This window comes from Rhinoderma darwinii, chromosome 5 (assembly GCF_050947455.1).
Source record: "Rhinoderma darwinii isolate aRhiDar2 chromosome 5, aRhiDar2.hap1, whole genome shotgun sequence".
Classification (NCBI taxonomy): Eukaryota; Metazoa; Chordata; class Amphibia; order Anura; family Rhinodermatidae; genus Rhinoderma; species Rhinoderma darwinii.
In genome coordinates, this window is record NC_134691.1 from 102,129,287 (window position 1) to 102,139,155 (window position 9,869).

Consider the following 9,869-nt stretch of genomic DNA (forward strand, 5'->3'; position numbering starts at 1 on the left):
ACCAACTTGCCTTGAGATGGAGGCAAATCCGTGATAAAATCCATGGAGATATGGGTCCAAGGTCTCTGGGGAATGGGCAAAGAACGTAGTAAGCCCGCTGGTCGGGACCTGGGAGTCTTGGACCTAGCACAAACCTCACAAGCGGCGACGTAGGCCTTAACGTCTTTAGGCAACCCAGGCCACCAATAGTTTCTGGCAATGAGGTGCTTGGTACCCAGTGTGCCTGGATGACCAGATAGTGCGGAGTCATGATTTTCCCTAAGTACCCTTAGCCGGAATTGCAGGGGAACAAACAGCTTGTTCTCAGGAAGGTTCCCGGGAGCTGAACCTTGATCAGCCGCAATTTCAGAAACTAAATCAGAATCAATAGAGGAAATGATTATACCTGGAGGCAAAATACAAGCAGGATCTTCCTCCGAAGGAGGGCTGGCCATGAACCTACGCGACAGTGCATCGGCCTTAATATTTTTAGACCCAGCCCTATAGGTAACCAAAAAGTTGAATCTGGTAAAAAATAGCGCCCATCGAGCTTGTCTCGGGTTTAGCCTCCGGGCAGATTCTAGGGAAACCAGATTCTTGTGGTCGGTAAGGACCGTTACCTGGTGCCTAGCCCCCTCCAGGAAGTGGCGCCACTCTTCAAATGCCCATTTAATGGCTAAGAGTACGCGGTTGTCAATATCATAGTTAATCTCAGTGGGCGAAAACTTCCTGGAGAAGTAGGCACAGGGACGGAGATGTGTGAGTGACTTGGTACCCTGGGACAAGACAGCCCCCACTCCCACCTCGGACGCGTCAACCTCCACGATAAATGGCTCCATTTGGTTGGGCTGAACCAACACTGGGGCCGAGATGAAGCACTTCTTAAGGACCTCAAAAGCCTGGACAGCTTCAGGAGGCCAGTGGAGGAGATCAGCACCCTTGCGAGTGAGATCCGTAAGAGGCTTAGCGATGACCGAGAAGTTAGCAATAAATCTCCTGTAATAATTAGCGAACCCCAAAAAGCACTGTAACGCCTTCAGGGAGGCAGGTTGGACCCATTCCGCCACAGCCTGGACCTTGGCGGGGTCCATGCGGAATTCATGAGGAGTGAGGATTTGACCCAAAAATGGTATCTCCTGCACCCCAAACACACATTTTTCGGTTTTCGCAAACAGTTTGTTTTCCCGAAGGACCTGGAGGACCTTCCTGACATGCTCAATGTGGGAGGACCAGTCCTTGGAAAACACAAGTATGTCATCAAGGTACACTACAAGAAATACCCCCAGGTAATCTCTTAAAATCTCATTTATGAAATTCTGGAAGACCGCGGGAGCATTACACAACCCAAAGGGCATGACGAGGTATTCGAAATGACCTTCGGGCATGTTAAACGCAGTCTTCCACTCATCCCCCTCTTTGATGCGGATAAGGTTATACGCCCCCCGTAGATCAAACTTAGAGAACCATTGGGCCCCCTGAACCTGATTAAAGAGATCAGGAATCAAAGGAATGGGATACTGGTTCCTTACAGTGACCTTATTCAAGTTACGGTAGTCAATGCATGGCCTAAGACCACCATCCTTCTTCCCTGCGAAGAAGAAGCTAGCACCTACCGGAGAAGTAGAGGGGCGAATGTAACCCTTGGCCAGGCATTCCTGGATATACTCTCTCATGGCTTCACGTTCGGGACAAGAGAGATTAAATATCCTACCCTTAGGGAGCTTAGCTCCTGGTACCAATTCGATAGCGCAATTGTATTCTCTATGAGGAGGTAACACTTCGGAGGCCTCCTTAGAGAAAACATCAGCGAAGTCCTGAACAAACTCAGGTAGCGTGTTCACCTCCTCAGGGGGAGAAATAGAATTAACAGAAAAACATGAAGTCAAGCATTCATTACCCCATTTGGTAAGCTCCCCAGTATTCCAGTCAAACGTGGGATTATGCAACTGCAACCAGGGAAGGCCTAAAACCAAATCGGACGATAATCCCTGCATCAACAGTACAGAGCACTGCTCCAAATGCATGGAGCCAACAAGGAGTTCAAAAACAGGGGTATGCTGTGTAAAATAACCATTAGCAAGAGGATTGGAGTCGATACCCACTACCGGGACAGGTTTAGGCAAATCAATCAAAGGCATAGCTAGAGACTCAGCAAATTCCACAGACATGATATTAGCAGAAGACCCTGAATCCACGAAGGCACTGCCGGTGGCAGACCTACCACCAAAAGAGACCTGAAAGGGAAGCAAGATTTTATTACGTTTCATATTTACGGGAAATACCTGTGCGCCCAAGTGACCTCCCCGATGATCACTTAGGCGCGGAAGTTTTCCGGCTGCTTATTCTTACGCCTAGGACAGGTGTTCACTTGATGCTTGTCATCCCCACAATAGAAGCAGAGACCATTCTTCCTGCGGAACTCTCTACGTTGTCGGGGGGACACGGAGGCCCCGAGTTGCATAGGTACCTCCGAGTCTTTCGTGGAAGAGCGAAGCAATGGGACCTCGGGAGGCATCATGGGGAAGTCAGAGGGGAAAACACAAAAACGTTCAAGTTGTCGTTCCCTGAGACGTCGGTCAAGTCGTACCGCTAAAGCCATAACCTGGTCTAGGGAGTCAGAAGAGGGATAGCTAACTAGCAGGTCTTTCAGGGCGTTCGACAGACCCAACCTAAACTGGCACCTTAAGGCAGGGTCATTCCACGGAGAAGCTACGCACCACTTCCTAAAGTCAGAACAATACTCCTCGACAGGTCTCTTACCCTGACGTAAGGTCACCAGCTGTCAGTCTCGTCATAAATGAGTCCGAGAGCAGAAAATAAACGATCAACAGAGGAAAGTTCAGGGGCGTCAGGAGCCAAGGAGAAGGCCCACTCTTGGGGCCCTTCCTGGAGCCGGGACATAATTATACCCACCCGCTGGCTCTCAGAACCTGAGGAGTGGGGCTTTTTGCGAAAATAGAGCCTACAACTCTCCCGAAAGGAGAGAAAAGTCTTCCGGTCCCCTGAGAACCGGTTAGGCAACTTGAGGTGGGGTTCAAGAGGTGAGGTGAGGGGCACTACCATGGTAGCGTCAGGCTGGTTGACCCTCTGAGCCAGGGCCTGGACCTGTAGGGAGAGACCCTGCGTTTGCTGAGCCAGGGTCTCAAGGGGGTCAGGGACCAGGGTAGACTAGGTATATGGGCTTGTGATTATGTAATGATGGGGGTAGGGAAACAGACAAGTGAGCCCTAATCTACCCGCCACTCAGTCCCTGCCTACTTGCAACGACCCGCCCTAGGCGACGGGGTACAACTGGGCGACGGTCCCTACGCTCAATAAGTGCACGACAGACAAACAGACAAGGGTACACAGAAGCCAAGGGAAATGGGGCAGTTGCCCACGGAAACACTGTGAGCAACAAGAGTGGTGAACGAGCCAAGTCAAACCAGGAGTGTACGAGGTACCAAACGCAGAGCAGGAGAGTAGTGAACAAGCCGAGTCATACCAGGAGTGTACGAGGTACCAAACACAGAGCAGGAGAGTAGTCAGTAAGCCAGGGTCAATATGAAGCAGGGTCAAATAGTTCAAGAAGCTGCAGCAGGGCCAGGAAACCAAACGAGAAGAATCACAAGCAAGGAGGAACAGGAAAGGCAGGTATAAATAGACAGAGGGCGGGAGCTAGCTCCGTCTGGCCAGGCTGTGATAGGCTCTCCCACTCCTAAGCCTGCCATCCTGAGTGGTGGAAGATGGAGTCAGTCTCACAGACATAGAAGCAGGTGCAGACAGAAGCTGTGCCTGGCAGATCCTTTACAGGTACTTTAAATTTTGTCAATAGAAACTACAAATCTTCCCGCAAAAAAATAAGCCCTCACACCGCTCTATAAAAATAAAAAAGTTATGGCATTTGGAAGGCGTGGAGTGAAAAACTAAAATGGAAAAGCAAAAAAGGATCAGTCCTGCAAAAATTAAATTAATTTCTATTAAAAAAATAAATTATTACCACATGAGGGGTATTGCCGTACTCGGGCGAGATTGCATTACAAATTTAAGGCAACTTTTTCTCCTTTGTCCCTTGTGAAAATGAAAAAATTCAACATTTTAGTGGACAAAAATGTTGATATTCATTTTCACAGCCTAATTCTACTAAATTCTGCAAAAAACCTGTGTGGTATAAATGTTTACTATACCCCAAGAAAAATTCCTTGAGGGGTGTAGTTTCCCAAATAGGGTCACTTTTGGGGTGTTTCTACGGTTTTGTTCCCTCCAGGGCATTGCAATCGCGACATGGCACTAAAAACCAATCCAGCAAAATCTGCTCTCCAAAATCCAAATGGCGCTCCTTCCCTTCTGAGCACTGCTGGGAGTCCAAACATCAGTTTATTACCACATATAGGGTATTTCCGTAATCGGGAGAAGATGCTTTACGAATGTTAGGGTGCATTTTCTTCTTTATTCCTTGTAAATATGAAAAACTTCTATGTTTTTTCAGAAAAAAAGTAGATTTTAATTTTCACAGGCTAACTCCAATAAATATAGCAAAATACCTGTGGGATCAAAGTGCTAACTATACCCGTAGATAAATTTCTTGAGGGGTCTAGTTTCCAAAATGGGGTCACTTTTGGGGAGTTGCCACTGTTTTGGCACCACAAAACCTTTTCAAACCCGACATGGTGCCTAAAATATAATCTAAAAATAAGCAGGCCCCAAAATCCTGCAGGTGCTCTTTTGCTTCTGAGGCTGGTGTTTCGGTCCATTAGCACACTAGGGCCACATGTGGGATATTCAGGGCCGCCATCAGGAATTTCAGGGCCCCCTGCAGCTAAATTTTCTGGGCCCCCCTACCGTGGCACCGCCTGTTAACGGTACTCCGTCCAGCACTATATCATGGTACCCAGGGCCGCCATCAGGGGGGGTATTATGGGTACTGATGTGAGAGGCCCGGCCAAACCTAATTGAAAGGGGGGCCCGTCAACTGCCGCGACTTGCCTTTGGTAGAAAAAAAAACAGGCCCCTGCAATGGGGCTTGTTTTTTTCACCAAAAGAATGTCGTGAGCTGCGGGCCCCCCTTTCAATTAGGTTTGGCCGGGCCTGGGTAGCATGGGAATAGTCATGGGGGCCGTCAAACACTGCCGCCCGTGCGACCGATCGCGCGCACCCGCAAACTCCCGCGCATGCGCACCCGCGACCGCCTGGAACCGCTCACCGAATTTTGAGGCAGATTTTGACCTGCCCACACTATCTTGCCGCGTTTTTTGCCCGCGGCGATTGAGGACAGCAGACAAAAAACGCAGGGAAAAATGCATTTTCTGCCTCCCATTGATTTCGATGGGAGGTCAGAGGCGGTCAGTGCCTTTTTTTTTTTTTTCTCATTTGTGATTTTTGCGGCAGAACCGCAGCATTTCCGCAACAGAGGAGCAGCGATCCCACAGAATAAATTGACACGCTGCGGCTTAAAAAGCCACACTGAGGGTCCATTATTTTTGCAGCGTGTGGATGAGATTTGTTCAAATCTCATCCACTCTGCTGCGACTGTAATACGCTGCGGATTTTCCACAATAAAATGTGTTGCATAAAATCCGCAGTGTTCATGCCTAGCGTGTTCCTACCCTAAGGCCGGATTTACACGAGCGTGTACTTTTTGCGTGCGCAAAAACGTGGTGTTTTGCGCATGCAAAAGGTCCATAACAGCTCCGTGTGTCAGCAGCGTATGATGCGCGGTTGCGTGATTTTCGCGCAGCCGCCATCATTATGACACTCTGTTTGTAGCACGTGGTGCTTTTCTGTTTTCATTCATAGTTTATACTGCTGCGGGAGTGCTGGGCGTGATTTTCACGCACCCATTGACTTCAATGGGTGCGTGATGCGCGAACAATGCACAAATATCGGACATGTCGTGAGTTTTATGCAGCGGACACACGGACACACGCTGCGTGAAAATCACTGACAGTCTGCACGGCCCCATAGAGTAACATATGAACACGTTGCACGGATGTATTACACGTTCGTCTGAATAAGCCCTAACAATAAGGCCCAGTTCACAGAGTTTTTGGGCCTTGATATTGACTCGGACACTGCGTCAGAATCAGCACCAAACAACTTCCAAAACCGCCTCCCATTGATTTAATCTGAAATCAATGGGAGCCAGTCGCGGAAAAAAGAAAAAGCAGCACGTCCTTTCTTGCCGCGGTTCCGCCTCTGACCTCCCATCGAAATCAATGGGAGGCAGAAAATGCATTTTTCGCTGTGTTTTTTGTCTGCTGTCCTCAATCGCCGCAGGCAAAAAACGCAGCAAAAAACGCGGCAAGATAGTGTGGGCAGGTCAAAATCTGCCTCAAAATTCTTTAAGGAATTTTGAGCCAGATTTTTTCGGCCTGCAAAATACTCTGTGTGAACAGGGCCATACATAAACAGCACTTTGAGACATTTTACTCACTGTGTCAGAAGAGATGCTCCCACTCCAGTCCTCGTCAGGCGATGTCTTCGGTCCAGATGTAGTCCTTCACCTCCAGGCTCCAGAAAATGGCGGGGATCGAAGAACTCCTGCCGCCGCGCAAGAACTGGACTCCTCCCCCTCTCCTTACGCAGCTACGCTCTGGAGAAGAAGGAGGAGGCGGAGAAGAAGGAGGAGGCGGAGTCGGACGAGGAGGCGGAGTCGGACGAGGAGGCGCTGGACGAGGAGGCGCTGGACGAGGAGGCCGAGGAGGAGGCCGAGGAGGCGGAGGAGGCGGAGTCGGAGGCGTGCCAGCAGGTAATTAGACTGTGCGCCGCTGTCCTGGCTGTTCTTCCCAGTTGATTGGTCGCTGTACTTTTGGTGCGTGCGCACCGCATCCCTCTCGGCGGCGGGTACGAGCGGGTTGCTTTCCGGCGAGTCCGGTCGTTCGCGCACGGTCGCGCGCGGTGTTTCGCGGCGGTGTTAGATGAGAGGGGGGCCCGCAGCTCACGGCGGTGTTTGACGAGAGGGGGGCCCGCAGCTCACGACATTGCTTTGGTGAAAAGAACAGGCCCCATTGCAGGGACCTGTTTTTTTCTACCAAAGGCAAGTCGCGGCAGTTGCCGGGCCCCCCTTTCAATTAAGTTTGGCCGGGCCCCCTACAGTAGTACCCCTAATACCCCCCTGATGGCGGCCCTGGGGATATTCCTAAAAACTGCAGGACCTGGGCAATAAATATTGAGTTGCGTTTCTCTGGTACTCTTTTAATAGAAAAATATAAAACATTACAAAATATACGGTATTTACAAAACAAACACAACAAAACAAAACTTATGTACATTTCTGTACATCACAATTTACCCAGCCTGGCCCTTCTTACATACATCCCCATGCATACATAACTATAATCCCATACTCATTCATACACACACCTATACCCCCCAACCCCAAGAAAACATAACTAACACTATATACAACATACTTATTATAACATACTCTTATAACCTTGTGCCAACCAATGGCCCCCTAAAAAAAATAAAAAAATCACCACATATATAAAACAAAATGAATAATAATCACAATAATAATAGACACAACAAAATAATAATAAACTCTAAAAAAAATAAAAAGTTACCATTCCATGGTGCACTTACTTCAGTGCACCATGTAAATGAAAATAAAGAACAAAACACAAAAAAAATCTAATATTTTTTTTTTTTTTAAATGTAAAATTTTTTAAATTTTTTTTAGATATTTTTTTTAATTTTTATTTTATTTAACTTATCCACATTCATACCTAACCTTGTACATACTAACATCATCAGCCATCACCTCCCCCAACCAGCAACACGCCTCATGTCCTTCCATGTCCGCATAGTTCAGATGCTAGCCCCCACCCAACACATCACCCACCCAGCCCGATCCCACGTCTCATGTCCTCCTCACGTCCACGTAGTCCAGAATCGGGATGGGCACACGCCCAGGCCCCCGACCCCACCTATCTACTGCCCATCTTACCTAAACATTCACACAAACCCATGCATACACCTATACACCATATAATCATAACCGACACATAACTATAACCAAATACCATACTATATACATAAACCTGAAAACCTAAGTTTGGCTGCTTGGAAGCCCCTTTTCTGTCTCCAAAAAGCTCAAAAAAAAAACCTACTTGTGCTTACTCAGCCCATTACCAGAGAAGAGAGAGAGGAAAGCCCCCCTAGAGCACCAGCCCAGAGGCCAAAGCCACCCCCAACCACCACCCCGGTCCCTATCACTAAACCTATCCTGCTTGCCCTATCTCTATCCCTTATTACTTTATAAACGAATCTGTCCCTCCTGCTGTCTCTCATTCTGTCCCTATCGCTATTTCCCGTTGTCATGGCCAGGTGTAGACCCCTACCTCCAGTCTAATACCCAAGGGCACCCCCTCCCCTCCCCCTGAAGGTTGGTTCGACCTAGGGCACCCTAAAATTAAAGCCCCTCCAAAGTCGAGAGGCCTTGGATGCACCCAGTCTCTCAACCTCCAGAGACCGGACCTTTACCAGGTCACCCATGATATTCCTACACACCTCGTCCTCCAGGAGGATTTTAAACTGAGTCGACACTAAGCACCGTGCGTTCCACGTGAAATACCTGATCACTAAACTAACTAAAAAAGAAGTGCAATGATCCCTTCCACCCAGGTCTCCGAATGCCACATAGCCCCAACCAGCGTAGGAGAGGTTGGTCAGACCGGGCAAACCGATGTAGGCACTCACCCGTTTGTAAACCTCTGCATTGAAGGGACACTGAAGCAAGAAATGGTCCATGCATTGTCACCGCATTCCTCCCGAGGACAACCTCTTTCATCAGAGTTTCTGCACTTCAGATTGCCCCTCACATACAGCCTCCCATGGAAGCAGCGCCAAGCCAAATCCCAAAACTTCTGGGGAATCCTCACAGTTTTTAAAAGTTTTAATACCACCCCGAGGTCTCTACTTGGGCAGTCCCTGAGCGCCAGGAGCTTCTGGAAGCAGGTCAACAAGACCTTTCTGTCAAGAACTTTTCTCGACATGGTCTTGATCTCCCTCGCCTCCAGACCACACAGACGAACAACCTTCAGAACCGGGGCGGTCTTTGGCTTGGCCTCCTGTCTCCCATTCCTGGAAGAAAGGCCAAAACCATCCCCTGCAGGAGTATATCCACAGAGGAGCCCTTTCTCTTTCAAAGAAGTTCACCAAATTAATTTTAATGAAGGTCTTTACTAGAAACACCACTGGGTTAACCATACCTAACCCACCTAGTTTCTTCGGTAGGTAAGTAACCTCCATCTTGATTAGGTTAAGCCTGTTTCCCAATAACAGTTGGAAGAACAGGCTATAGACCAGAGTCCAGAGAGGTTCTGGCAACATACACATGCTGCCAAGGTAGAGCAACACGGGCATCAGGTAAGCCTTGGCCAGGTGAACCCTTTCCCTAAAGGACAAAGACCATCCCCTCCATTGGCCAACCTTCTGGGAAGCTATTGATAGCCTACCTTCCCAGTTTTTCTTGGGGTAATCACCTGGGCCAAATTCAACGCCTAAGATTTTAGCAGACCCTTTGGGCTCTGGGAGGGTGTCCGGGAGATCAAAACTGGGATCCCCCCCCCCCCAGCCAGAGACTTTTACACTTGTCCCGGTTGATCCTGGACCCAGATGCCCGTGAGTAGCGCTCAACTTCTGACATCACCCACTCTGCCTCCCCTCTCGAGGAGACAAAGATAATGACGTCATCCGCCTACGCAACCACCCTCTGAGTGGCTTCCGGCCCCTCCAAGTCCATCCCCACCCCCGCCAATAGCCCACAATCGAGCCGCCTAAGAAAGGGGTCGATTGCAAAAACATACAGCAAGGGGCTTAAGGGACAACCCTGGCGGAACCTCAAAGGGGGTTCCAGTCCAACCGTTCACCAGTGCAAAAGACTCAGCCCCAGCATATAGGGTCTGGAG